This window comes from Bos grunniens, chromosome 10 (assembly GCF_055505025.1).
Source record: "Bos grunniens cultivar Pamir isolate PY7600 chromosome 10, Bosgru_T2T1.0, whole genome shotgun sequence".
Classification (NCBI taxonomy): Eukaryota; Metazoa; Chordata; class Mammalia; order Artiodactyla; family Bovidae; genus Bos; species Bos grunniens.
This window is the reverse complement of record NC_141174.1, coordinates 31,695,475-31,708,775: the sequence shown is the minus strand read 5'-3', so window position 1 is coordinate 31,708,775 and position 13,301 is coordinate 31,695,475. Positions and strand designations below refer to the sequence as shown.

Genomic DNA, 13,301 nt, shown 5'->3' with positions numbered 1-13,301 from the left:
GAAAGACCATGAGAAAATACTTGAGGAGATAATAGTTGAAAACTTCCCTAAACTGGGGAAGGAAATAATCACCCAAGTCCAAGAAACCCAGAGAATCCCAAACAGGATAAACCCAAGGCGAAACACCCCAAGACACATATTACTCAAATTAACAAAGATCAAACACAAAGAACAAATATTAAAAGCAGCAAGGGAAAAACAACAAATAACACACAAGGGAATTCCCATAAGGATAACAGCTGATCTTTCAATAGAAACTCTTCAAGCCAGGAGGGAATGGCAAGACATACTTAAAATGATGAAAGAAAATAACCTACAGCCCAGATTATTGTACCCAGCAAGGATTTCATTCAAGTATGAAGGAGAAATCAAAAGCTTCTCAGATAAGCAAAAGCTGAGAGAATTCTGCACCACCAAACCAGCTCTACAACAAATACTAAAGGATATTCTCTAGACAGGAAACACAAAAATGGTGTATAAATTCGAACCCCAAACAATAAAGTAAATGGCAACGGGATCATACTTATCAGTAATTACCTTAAACGTAAATGGGTTGAATGCCCCAACCAAAAGACAAAGACTGGCTGAATGGATACAAAAACAAGACCCCTACATATGTTGTCTACAGGAGACCCACCTCAAAACAGGGGACACATACAGACTGAAAGTGAAGGGCTGGAAAAAGATTTTCCATGCAAATAGGGACCAAAAGAAAGCAGGAGTAGCAATACTCATATCAGATAAAATAGACTTTAAAACAAAGGCTGTGAAAAGAGACAAAGAAGGTCACTACATAATGATCAAAGGATCAATCCAAGAAGAAGATATAACAATTATAAATATATATGCACCCAACACGGGAGCACCGCAGTATGTAAGACAAATGCTAACAAGTATGAAAGGAGAAATTAACAATAACACAATAATAGTGGGAGACTTTAATACCCCACTCACACCTATGGATAGATCAACTAAACAGAAAATTAATAAGGAAACACAAACTTTAAACGATACAATAGACCAGTTAGACCTAATTGATATCTATAGGACATTTCATCCCAAAACAATGAATTTCACCTTTTTCTCAAGCGCACATGGAACCTTCTCCAGGATAGATCACATCCTGGGCCATAAAGCTAGCCTTGGTAAATTCAAAAAAATAGAAATCATTCCAAGCATCTTTTCTGACCACAATGCAGTAAGATTAGATCTCAATTACAGGAGAAAAACTATTAAAAATTCCAACATATGGAGGCTGAACAACACGCTGCTGAATAACCAACAAATCACAGAAGAAATCAAAAAAGAAATCAAAATTTGCATAGAAACGAATGAAAATGAAAACACAACAACCCAAAACCTGTGGGACACAGTAAAAGCAGTCCTAAGGGGAAAGTTCATAGCAATACAGGCACACCTCAAGAAACAAGAAAAAAGTCAAATAAATAACCTAACTCTACACCTCAAACAACTAGAAAAGGAAGAAATGAAGAACCCCAGGGTTAGTAGAAGGAAAGAAATCTTAAAAATTAGAGCAGAAATAAATGCAAAAGAAACAAAAGAGACCATAGCAAAAATCAACAAAGCCAAAAGCTGGTTCTTTGAAAGGATAAATAAAATTGACAAACCATTAGCCAGACTCATCAAGAAACAAAGGGAGAAAAATCAAATCAATAAAATTAGAAATGACAGTGGAGAGATCACAACAGACAACATAGAAATACAAAGGATCATAAGAGACTATTATCAACAATTATATGCCAATAAAATGGACAACGAGGAAGAAATGGACAAATTCTTAGAAAAGTACAACTTTCCAAAACTCGACCAGGAAGAAATAGAAAACCTTAACAGACCCATCACAAGCATGGAAATTGAAACTGTAATCAAAAATCTTCCAGCAAACAAAAGCCCAGGTCCAGACGGCTTCACAGCTGAATTCTACCAAAAATTTAGAGAAGAGCTAACACCTATCCTGCTCAAACTCTTCCAGAAAATTGCAGAGGAAGGTAAACTTCCAAACTCATTCTATGAGGCCACCATCACCCTAATACCAAAACCTGACAAAGATGCCACAAAAAAAGAAAACTATAGGCCAATATCACTGATGAACATAGATGCAAAAATCCTAAACAAAATTCTAGCAATCAGAAGCCAACAACACATTAAAAAGATCATACACCATGACCAAGTGGGCTTTATCCCAGGGATGCAAGGATTCTTCAATATCCGCAAATCAATCAATGTAATACACCACATTAACAAATTGAAAAACAAAAACCATATGATTATCTCAATAGATGCAGAGAAAGCCTTTGACAAAATTCAACACCCATTTATGATAAAAACTCTCCAGAAAGCAGGAATAGAAGGAACATACCTCAACATAATAAAAGCTATATATGACAAACCCACAGCAAACATTATCCTCAATGGTGAAAAATTGAAAGCATTTCCTCTAAAGTCAGGAACAAAACAAGGGTGCCCACTTTCACCATTACTATTCAACATAGTTTTGGAAGTTTTGGCTACAGCAATCAGAGCAGAAAAAGAAATAAAAGGAATCCAAATTGGAAAAGAAGAAGTAAAACTCTCACTATTTGCAGATGACATGATCCTCTACATAGAAAACCCTAAAGACTCCACCAGAAAATTACTAGAACTAATCAATGATTATAGTAAAGTTGCAGGATATAAAATCAACACACAGAAATCCCTTGCATTCCTATACACTAATAATGAGAAAACAGAAAGAGAAATTAAGGAAACAATTCCATTCACCATTGCAACGAAGAGAATAAAATACTTAGGAATATATCTACCTAAAGAAACTAAAGACCTATATATAGAAAACTATAAAACACTGGTGAAAGAAATCAAAGAGGACACTAATAGATGGAGAAATATACCATGTTCATGGATTGGAAGAATCAATATAGTGAAAATGAGTATACTACCCAAAGCAATTTATAGATTCAATGCAATCCCTATCAAGCTACCAACAGTATTCTTCACAGAGCTAGAACAAATAATTTCACAATTTGTATGGAAATACAAAAAACCTCGAATAGCCAAAGCGATCTTGAGAAAGAAAAATGGAACTGGAGGAATCAACCTACCTGACTTCAGGCTCTACTACAAAGCCACAGTTATCAAGACAGTATGGTACTGGCACAAAGACAGAAATATAGATCAATGGAACAAAATAGAAAGCCCAGAGATAAATCCACGCACATATGGACACCTTATCTTTGACAAAGGAGGCAAGAATATACAGTGGATTAAAGACAATCTCTTTAACAAGTGGTGCTGGGAAATCTGGTCAACCACTTGTAAAAGAATGAAACTAGAACACTTTCTAACACCATATACAAAAATAAACTCAAAATGGATTAAAGATCTCAACATAAGACCAGAAACTATAAAACTCCTAGAGGAGAACATAGGCAAAACACTCTCTGACATACATCACAGCAGGATCCTCTATGACCCACCTCCCAGAATATTGGAAATAAAAGCAAAAATAAACAAATGGGACCTAATTAAACTTAAAAGCTTCTGCACATCAAAGGAAACTATTAGCAAGGTGAAAAGACAGCCTTCAGAATGGGAGAAAATAATAGCAAATGAAGCAACCGACAAACAACTAATCTCAAAAATATACAAGCAACTCCTACAGCTCAACTCCAGAAAAATAAATGACCCAATCAAAAAATGGGCCAAAGATCTAAATAGACATTTCTCCAAAGAAGACATACAGATGGCTAACAAACACTTGAAAAGATGTTCAACATCACTCTTTATCAGAGAAATGCAAATCAAAACCACTATGAGGTACCATTTCACACCAGTCAGAATGGCTGCGATCCAAAAGTCTACAAATAATAAATGCTGGAGAGGGTGTGGAGAAAAGGGAACCCTCTTACACTGTTGGTGGGAATGCAAACTAGTACAGCCACTATGGAGAACAGTGTGGAGATTCCTTAAAAAACTGGAAATAGAACTGCCTTATGATCCAGCAATCCCACTGCTGGGCATACACACTGAGGAAACCAGAAGGGAAAGAGACACGTGTACCCCAATGTTCATCGCAGCACTGTTTATAATAGCCAGGACATGGAAGCAACCTAGATGTCCATCAGCAGATGAATGGATAAGAAAGCTGTGGTACATATACACAATGGAGTATTACTCAGCCATTAAAAAGAATACATTTGAATCAGTTCTAATGAGGTGGATGAAACTGGAGACTATTATACAGAGTGAAGTAAGCCAGAAGGAAAAATATAAATACAGTATACTAACGCATGTATATGGAATTTAGAAAGATGGTAACGATAACCCTGTGTACGAGACAGCAAAAGAGACACTGATGTATAGAACAGTCTTATGGACTCTGTGGGAGAGGGTGGGAAGATTTGGGAGAATGTCATTGAAACATGTGAAATGTCATGTATGAAACGAGATGCCAGTCAGGTTCAGTGCACGATGCTGGATGCTTGGGGCTGGTGCGCTGGGAAGGCCCAGGGGGATGGTATGGGGAGGTTGGGAGGGAGGAGGGTTCAGGATGGGGAGCATGTGATTTTTTTTTAAAAAATAAAATTAAAAAAAAAAAAAAAAAAGAAAATGAAAAAAAAAAAAAAAAGAACCTGCCTGACAACGCAGGAGATGTGAGAGACCCTGGTTCTACCCTGGGTCGGGAAGGTGCCCTGGAGGAGGACGTGGCAACCCACTCCAGTATTCCAGCCCGGAGAATCCCCATGGATGGAGGAGCCTTGCGGGCTACAGTCCACAGGGTTGCAAAGAGTCGGACAGGACTGAAGCAACTTAGCCCAGCACACAGACGGAAAGTAGGAGGTTGAAAAATATAACCTTAGGCCTAGAAATGTGTTTCATGACTACAAAGCTTAGCTAAAATTTTTGATAAATCAAAAATTTTGAAAAATGAGATCACTATCATATTGGTGTTTATTACTTTCAAATATTATGAAAAGAACTAAAGCAGTTTATTTGATTTGACTGAACATATATTAATACTTATCAAAACACAACTTTAAAATAGCAATGTTTAGAATGCGTTCCTAGTGATTTAGAACTAATTACCAAATATTGTTCTTTCGTTAAACCTTAACACTTGTTTTACTAAGGTTTGCTAAACTAGTTAAACTCAACTATAGCATATTTCTAGCATATTTTTGATAAAAATCCGTCACAAATATACGCTTTTCCACAAATGTTTAAAATAGTTATTAGGGTCATTGCAGCACTCTTTACAACAGCCAAGACATGCAAACAACCTAAATATCCATTGACAGATGAAGAAAGATGTGGTACATATTCATACAATGGAATATGACTCAGTCACAAAAAGTATAAGATGATGCCATTTGTAGCAACATGGATAGACCTGGAGATCATACGAAGTGAAGTAAGCCAGACAAAGACAAATGTGACATTGCTTATATGTGGACTCTAAAAAAAGTGATACAAACAAACATTGACAAGGCATAATTAGACCCACAGACATAGAAACAAACTTACTGTTACCAAAGAGGAAAGGAAGGGGGATAAAGTAGGAGTCTGGATTAACATATACTCACTGCTATATATAAGATAGATAATTAACAAGGACCTACTACATAACCCAGGGAACTATACTCGATATTTTTAATAGCCTATAAGGGAAAAGAATTTGAAATATATTATGTATATACACATATGTCTAATTGAATCACTTTGTTGTACACCTTAAATTAACACAACATTGCAAACCATTTACACTTCAATAACAAATGAACAGCAAAAAAAAAAATAACTCCAATATTTCATAAAGCCAGTTGTTTGGGGTGGTCACAAGACTAGCAAATTCCATGAATATTAGTCAACTGTCTTACTTATTTCGTTGTAAATTGAATTTTCTTAGAAGTAATATTATTTGGCTTAACTTGATAATAACTGGACATTCAGTAAATGAGCAGATGGTGTTCTTGGCAAAACATGACAAGCAGAGAAGTCAAATCCATAATAAGTGTCTATTCCAATAAGGAAAAACTCAAAATGGAAAAGGAGTCAAAATAAGAAAAATAAATATTAGGGAAAGGTTACATTATATTTCCCAGGAAAGAAATTCATTATGTAGGAAGTTTATTGTATAGTATAGTATGAGTACATTTTTGTTCTCAGAAGTAAAGATTGTGAGGCATTAAGGAAGCAGGATGGATGAAAGAAGTTGAACTGTGATGAAATTTCAGGAATGGCCTCAGCAGAACCCACAGAAGCTTGAGAGCTGGGATGGTCCTTCAGAGCTGTCCCAAATTAAGGTAAGAAGCCTGGATTTTTGTACCCTTATATTGACCAGATGCTGGGAGAGACTGAAGGCAAAACAAGAAAGGGGTGGCAGAGGATGAGATGGTTAGACAGCATCACCGACTCAACAGGCATGAATTTGAGACATGATAGCATCACCGACTCAATAGACACTGCCGGGAGATGGTGAAGGACGGAGGAGCCTGGCGTGCTATAGTCCACCAGGTCGCAGAGTCGGACACGACTTAGCACTGAACAACGAAATTGACCAGGCGTTGGATATAGGCTATTCCTGGGAGTGGGCATATCCTGGGTAAAGCAATTCCTTTCATCTTGGGGAGGGATTAGTTATGAACCATCAATAGGTAACACATCTGCCAGCTAAAGAAATGAGTGATTTGGTCTAGAAACGGGTATCTGGACATGGTGTCACAGCTGGACATGGAATCCACTATGGTTCACCCCCACCACGGAGTGGAATCAGTTGGTTTGTATAAAGCATTTGTTTCATAGGGGTACAGCTTCCATGCGATTCTGGTTGATCTCTTTCCCTTGGGAAACTTATGGGATAAACATTAGTGGGGTGATCCCACTATAGCAGTTGATCTCAGAGCTGCAGTGAATATTCAGCATCTTCTTCCTCTAACACATCTCAAATCCCCCTCTCCCTTGGCTAGAACTTCTGCTAATCTGGATGGCTTACCTACTCAGGTGACCCAGACCTTCATTACTGTGTAAGCGAAATCCCTGCTCACTATGCTCCCCTCAGAGCACTTACTCTTTACTGCCAAGTTAGGCGGGAGAATACTAAAAGATGCCCAGGGGACCAGTTGAAACAAGATTTATTCTTTCCCTCTCTACTGTGTAACAGCAACGCTGCCTCCTGCTCTCTTCCACCTGCAGTTTGATCATTTAAAAGGTAAGTTGCAGATACAAAGTTCATCAGTGTTTTTGGCTCCAAAGCAAAGAACAATCTGGAATCTATAATATAGAACTTATGACAGCACTGACCTCAAGTTTACCTCTGTTATTGACTTAAATGCTTTGGTACACAAGAGTACTTGATTTCTTATTTTTTTGATAGACTGTTATCTGCTTCATGCTAAATCCAACACTATGTTTAATTTCAGCTTTTGTCTGACATCTATTCCAGTTACTGATATAAAACAAAATCCACTCTTGACTGACTTTTTTCACTCTACATGTTGCTCAGGAAAATTTTTGTAAATAGGCTGATTAACTAGCCTAACTGGGAACAAATATATTTTTATCAGCTCTTTTAAAATATGTAGACATGCAAGAATACAAAAACATTACCTCAATTAGGAAAGCAAAAAGAAAGTTAAATTGGAAAAAAAAAATTATGTAATGTTATATCCTAATAGTCCAGAGTAAATTCATTTCTATTTACTTAGGTTTATGAAAAAGACCCTGATGCTGGGAAAGATTGAAGGTAACAGGAGAAGGGGGTGGAAGAGGATGAGATGGTTAGATAGCATCACTGACTCGGTGGACATGAATTTGAGCAAACTCCAGGAGACAGTGGAGGACAGAGGAGTCTGGCATGCTACAGTCCATGGGGTTGCAAAGAGTCAGACACAACTTAGCAACTGAGCAAAATGAACAACATGGACAAAGCTATGGGGGATGAGAGTAATAGAGTAAAACAGAATGAACTAAGAAGGTATTAGCAACCTCCTTTAAATAGATTTTGTGCTTCTCTCAATCTACCGGCTCTGTAAGACAAAACAATTGTTTGTTCCCCTGCTTTCACCTGGAGTCTAACTGAGAGTGTGGCACATAGTAGATGCTCAGTAAATATTTCAGACTAATATTTTTGTTGCTCATCTGACACCCTATAATTGCAGCCAACTTCTTTCTCTCTTTCCTTTTTGACGAACTTGTTATCCCCTTCCCTCCCTTGTCAGGCCCCTCTTCTTTCTCCCCTTTATCTTCTTTAGGAAGAGATTTCTTCCCCTCCCTTCAAAGTATGTCACAGGAAGAAGTTTAGGAGATACTCAGAGAATGTTCAGTAAAAGACAACAGAACCTTTACACATGACCACATTTGCTATTCCACCTCTCGTGTTTTGCATTTATAGTCAGGAAGCCCTGAATTGACCCGACTTTAATATTTATTAATGTCTGGAGGTGGAAGAGTGTTGTTCTGTTGTGGGTCTCACAAAATTAAGAGAAAGAATCCACAACCGAAAAACATTCCCATCCAGCCCTTGTCTGATTGTGCATCACTTGTAAGAGAAACTGACCAATCCCAGTTCCCAGAGGCAGTCTGTATGGATAATCTGAGGTCAATCTATTTTAGCCTTAACATAAGACTGTAAGATTCCCTTTCCATTTCCAAAGAACTAAGAGAATTGCTTTCCTCTCAAGAGGTGGGTCTGCCTACAAGGTAAAAGTAATAGAAGCAAGCTTTAATACAGCCTCCTGTCCTCCCTGAGGGGACGACTGGAGGGGCTCCCAAGCCACGCAGGTTTACTCCATTCTAGAACAAAATGGCAACCCACTCCAGTGTTCTTGCCTGGAGAATCCCAGGGATAGGGGAGCCTGGTAGGCTGCCGTCTATGGGGTCGCACAGAATCGGACACGACTGGGGCGACTTAGCAGCAGCAGCAGCAGTCAGGCTGGGTGTGCTCAACGAGGGAAGGGGGGAGTTCATCAGGCAGCCTGAGCATCTGCAAGGAAACCAGGTTCCTCCAGGCGCACAGGGACATGTGTGAGTCTGTTAGTCCCTGACCACCTGGCTCAGGCTGCCCTGAGACATGGCCACGAGGTTTACTCTATCATCAGAGGGGCCACGCACAGTCCTGACCCTTAGGAAGAGAGGATGGACAGTCAGGAGCTGGTTGCCTGGGCACCCAGTCATCATTTAACAAGTTATCACAGATGTCAATTTCACTCTTACATTTCAAATATAATATTGATGCTGAAATTCAAACTGGAAAAAAAAAGTCAAGCTGCATCTGGCAGCAGAGAGCCTGATGAAGATGAGGGAGGCATGTTAATAGAGATAAATCACAGCTTTCAGAGCTCTCAGATGAGAGGGTATGCTCATTTCACATCACCCTGCCTCCCATACCTCATCCTTACCTTCCCCCACTCCTGCTGGGGGTTCCAGTACTTCTGATTCTAGTTGTTGTTTAGCTGCCTATATGATCTTGAATAAGTTGTTTCTTTGAATCTCAGTCTCTTCATCTGTGGAATGGGAATAGCAATATCTGGCCCACAGATATGAAATAAGTGATGTAAGCAGAGGACCTAGCAGAGATTCTAGTTAATTCTAACTAAATTCAAAATCTCACTCTAAAGGATAAAGTCTTAGAAGACTAGAACTCCCAAATTAGAAGCCTCATTCTATTTTCCACATAAAGAAACCTGTCTCTCAGTTGCCCTGACACTTTATCAACACATGTTATGAAATAAATGATTTAATAATTTATTAAATGAATGATTTGAACATGGCACCCCACTCCAGTACTCTTGCCTGGAAAACCCCATGGACGGAGGAGCCTGGTAGGCTGCAGTCCATGGGGTCGCTAAGAGTCGGACACAACTGAGCAACTTCACTTTGACTTTTTACTTTCATGCATTGGAGAAGGAAATGGCAACCCACTCCAGTGTTCTTACCTGGAGAGTCCCAGGGATGGGGGAGCCTGGTGGGCTGCCGTCTATGGGGTCGCACAGAGTCGGACAGGACTGAAGTGACTTAGCAGCAGCGGCAGCATTAGTCTTACTTATAAGTTTTTTTTTCAGAGAATTAGGAGGCAAAAAATGTTGCAACACTGTATAATGTTAAACCATACATCTAGTTTTAACATCCTATGTTGACACAGATATTAATTGTATAAATAATCATTTAGTCTACATTTCTGATTAAATACGTCAACTAAGTTTTTGGCCATTTATAAATATTATTACCAATATTTTAAGAGATTACATCATCCAATAAGAAGTAATCACTGCTTCAGTTTTAAAGAGTGATATAATGCCACAGCCCTGTGTGCTACCAAACAGGTAATAGTGTTGTCTTATAAACGGAAAGAATTTTAACCAAAGATGAATAATCTTTCTTACTTGACTTAGAAAGCCAAAGTTGAACCTATGTGACAACTGCTGGAGAAAATGTAAAAACTGAAGCATAAGGAAATTGTTTTAAATTTTTATATAGTTTTAAAAAATAATTACCACCCTTTAACCCTCTCTATCCCACAAACACACAGTTTTACTCTATGCCCTCAGCTTAATTTAAATTATGGGTATAATACATTACATAACCAGGGCTTTTCTGGTGGCTCAGACAGTAAAGAATCTGCCTGCAATACAAGACATGAGTTTGATCCCTGGGTTGGGAAGATATGGAGAAGGGAATGGCTACTCACTCCAGTATTCTTGCCTGGAGAATTCCATGCCAGAGGAGCCTGGCAGGCTACAGTCCATGGGGTTGCAAAGAGTTGGAAATAACTAACATTAACTAACACATGATCCATTTGCCTCAACTTTGCACTAACTTAAATAGCACTAAGATGCTACTGTGTTTTTATGAGAACCAAATTGTGAACAAGAATGTTAAAGCACTTAAATGTACCATGCTGTGACACTTTTAAAATGGTTGATCCTGTCCCTCTTTGAGAATTGTACTTGATAATGGAGCCTCCTTGTGGGGAGTTAATAGAACTTCAGTAATTCAAATCACAGGTAGAATGTTGTCTTAAGTTTTTCCTCATTTGCAATGAGAGCATCTATAGTAGTGCTTCCAGGAATGTATGTATTTCTGGTGAAGCCCTGGCATACGGAGGTCAGCAGGCACTGAATGACTAACTGGGAACGGTGACCTCTGCTGTCTCCCCTCGGCTTGTCTACAGTCCTTGTAGCTAAAGGTAAAGCAGTTAACAAAGGTTAACAGCATTTTTTTTTTTAAAGTTAAATTGACTGTTAGATTCTTTGGCAAGGAAACAAGGTGACTGACAACTGTTGACTTTTAAACTGGACCACTTAGTGGGAACCCTGCTAATGCAGGAAACATGAGACATGGGTTCAGCTCCTGGGTTGGGAAGATCCCCTGAAGGAGGGCATGGCAACCCACTCCAGTATTCTTGCCTGGAGAATCCCATGGACAGAGGAGCCTAGAGGGCTACAAGTACATAGGGTCGCAAAGAGTCGGACGTAACTGAAGCGACTTAGCAAACACATGTGCTTTGAGGGAGAGGTTCTAGCCATCCGGATCAGCCAGCTCAACTTCGTGAACAAACATGATTAACAACTGTTAGATTCTGGTGGCTTGTGCTTTCTTCACCAGTATATAGGGAGATTTAGCTGAAGGAGGAATATTCAGGGACAAGAGTGTTATGATATAGAATTATCCTGTACTCCTTCACTCACGTGGAGAGGATAAACAGATAAGGATATAAAGAACTATCTGAATCCAAGAGAGCAAATGCTAATATAACTATGATTAAAAGGTAAGACTGCATACACTTTAAAAAAAATGAGGAAAATTCAGTTGAACTACTCAGACACACAACTTAGAATTCCTCCTATGGTGTTATATTTTCAGGGGCCCAGGCCAGTAAAGAAAAGTACCTTCTCCGGGGCAGAAAAGAAAGTACCTTCATCTGACAGTCCCTAACACCCAAGGGTCCACTGCAGTGAAATACAGGTGGAATAACGAATTAGCAAGCCAGAGAATAGAGAAAAAGGATGTGATGGAGGGAGACAGAAGTCAGCACAGGGATTCGTCCATAGATCTTTGTTATAGAACTGGGGTGTAAATATGTAGAAAAAATTGCCAGGAGCCCTAGGAGAGGGTGACTATGGTAAAACTGGAGATGAATGAATGCAGATATTTGAAATCATACTAGACTGGATGATGTTGGAGCTATAGGCAAACCAGAGATGGAGAGATTTCATGGAGCATATTGGGCATTCAAGACAACAGAGAGACTATAACTTGCCAGTGAAAATCAGGTGCCCAAATAAGAGTCATATCCTAGGACCAAGGCCACAACTAAAGAAGACTAGCTCAAACATTAAAAACCAAGTCTGAGAGGATCTAAAGGGCCACTGACAATTTAAGTAAAATGTCCTTCAAGGGAAAACAAAGTTTTCATTGTTTACAATGTACTATCTCAATGTCAATATAATTTACGATAACTAGACAAGGGAAAAAAGAGAGAGAAATACCAACCATAATTCAGGACAAATTAAACCAAACGACACAGACTTTTGTATAGCCCCGCTGTTTGAAACAGCAGATAAGAACTTTAAAAAGCACCTATCATAAATATGATTCAGGACTTAAAAGGTGGACATAGTGAGTGAACATGTGGAGACTCTAAGAACTAAAAATTCTATTTATCACTACAATTTATTTTTTCTATTTTAGAACTTTATATGGAGTCCTCTAGTATGTACTCTTTGATATCAGATTCTTTCTTTTGGCAAAATGTCAAGCATTCATCTATGTTATTGCGTGGCCAGTAGTTTATTGAAAAGTAAACAGTGAAGTAGTTACACACTTACAGCCAAATGCAGAATCAGGGGCGACCAGTTACAGGTGTAGACAGATACACTAGTGTTTTCTTCACAACTCATTACCTCCAGAAGTATAGCAAATTGTGATGAAACTTTTAAAAATGGTGAATACTGCTTGATAAAAATCTAAAATAAATATACACTTTTATATATAAAATAGTTGTAGTTAAACTTTTTAGAATACGTGAAACCATGTTTAAAAACTATTTCTATGAAGAGTGGATTAAAGTTATAAAATTACACAATGATTCATAGACTTGTCAGCTATTTCAATGTTTGATGGAATACTTAATAATTATGTGGGATGTGGGATAACTCTTCCCAAGGCAGTATTCTTATGTTTTGTGGGACAGTTAGCATTCCTGGACACTGCTCAATAAGTGTTACCGACATTGTGACACCCAAAATCCCCCCACCCAATTTCCAAAATGCTCCCTTAGAAATGGA

At 38.5% G+C, this 13,301-nt stretch overlaps 1 long non-coding RNA gene across 1 annotated transcript in view; it reads right to left on the bottom strand.

Moving 5' to 3' along the window:
• LOC147364257 (uncharacterized) overlaps positions 1-13,301 on the bottom strand; it is a 79,953-nt gene that overhangs the window by 62,232 nt on the left and 4,420 nt on the right. The gene's annotated exons all lie outside the window — the stretch shown is intronic.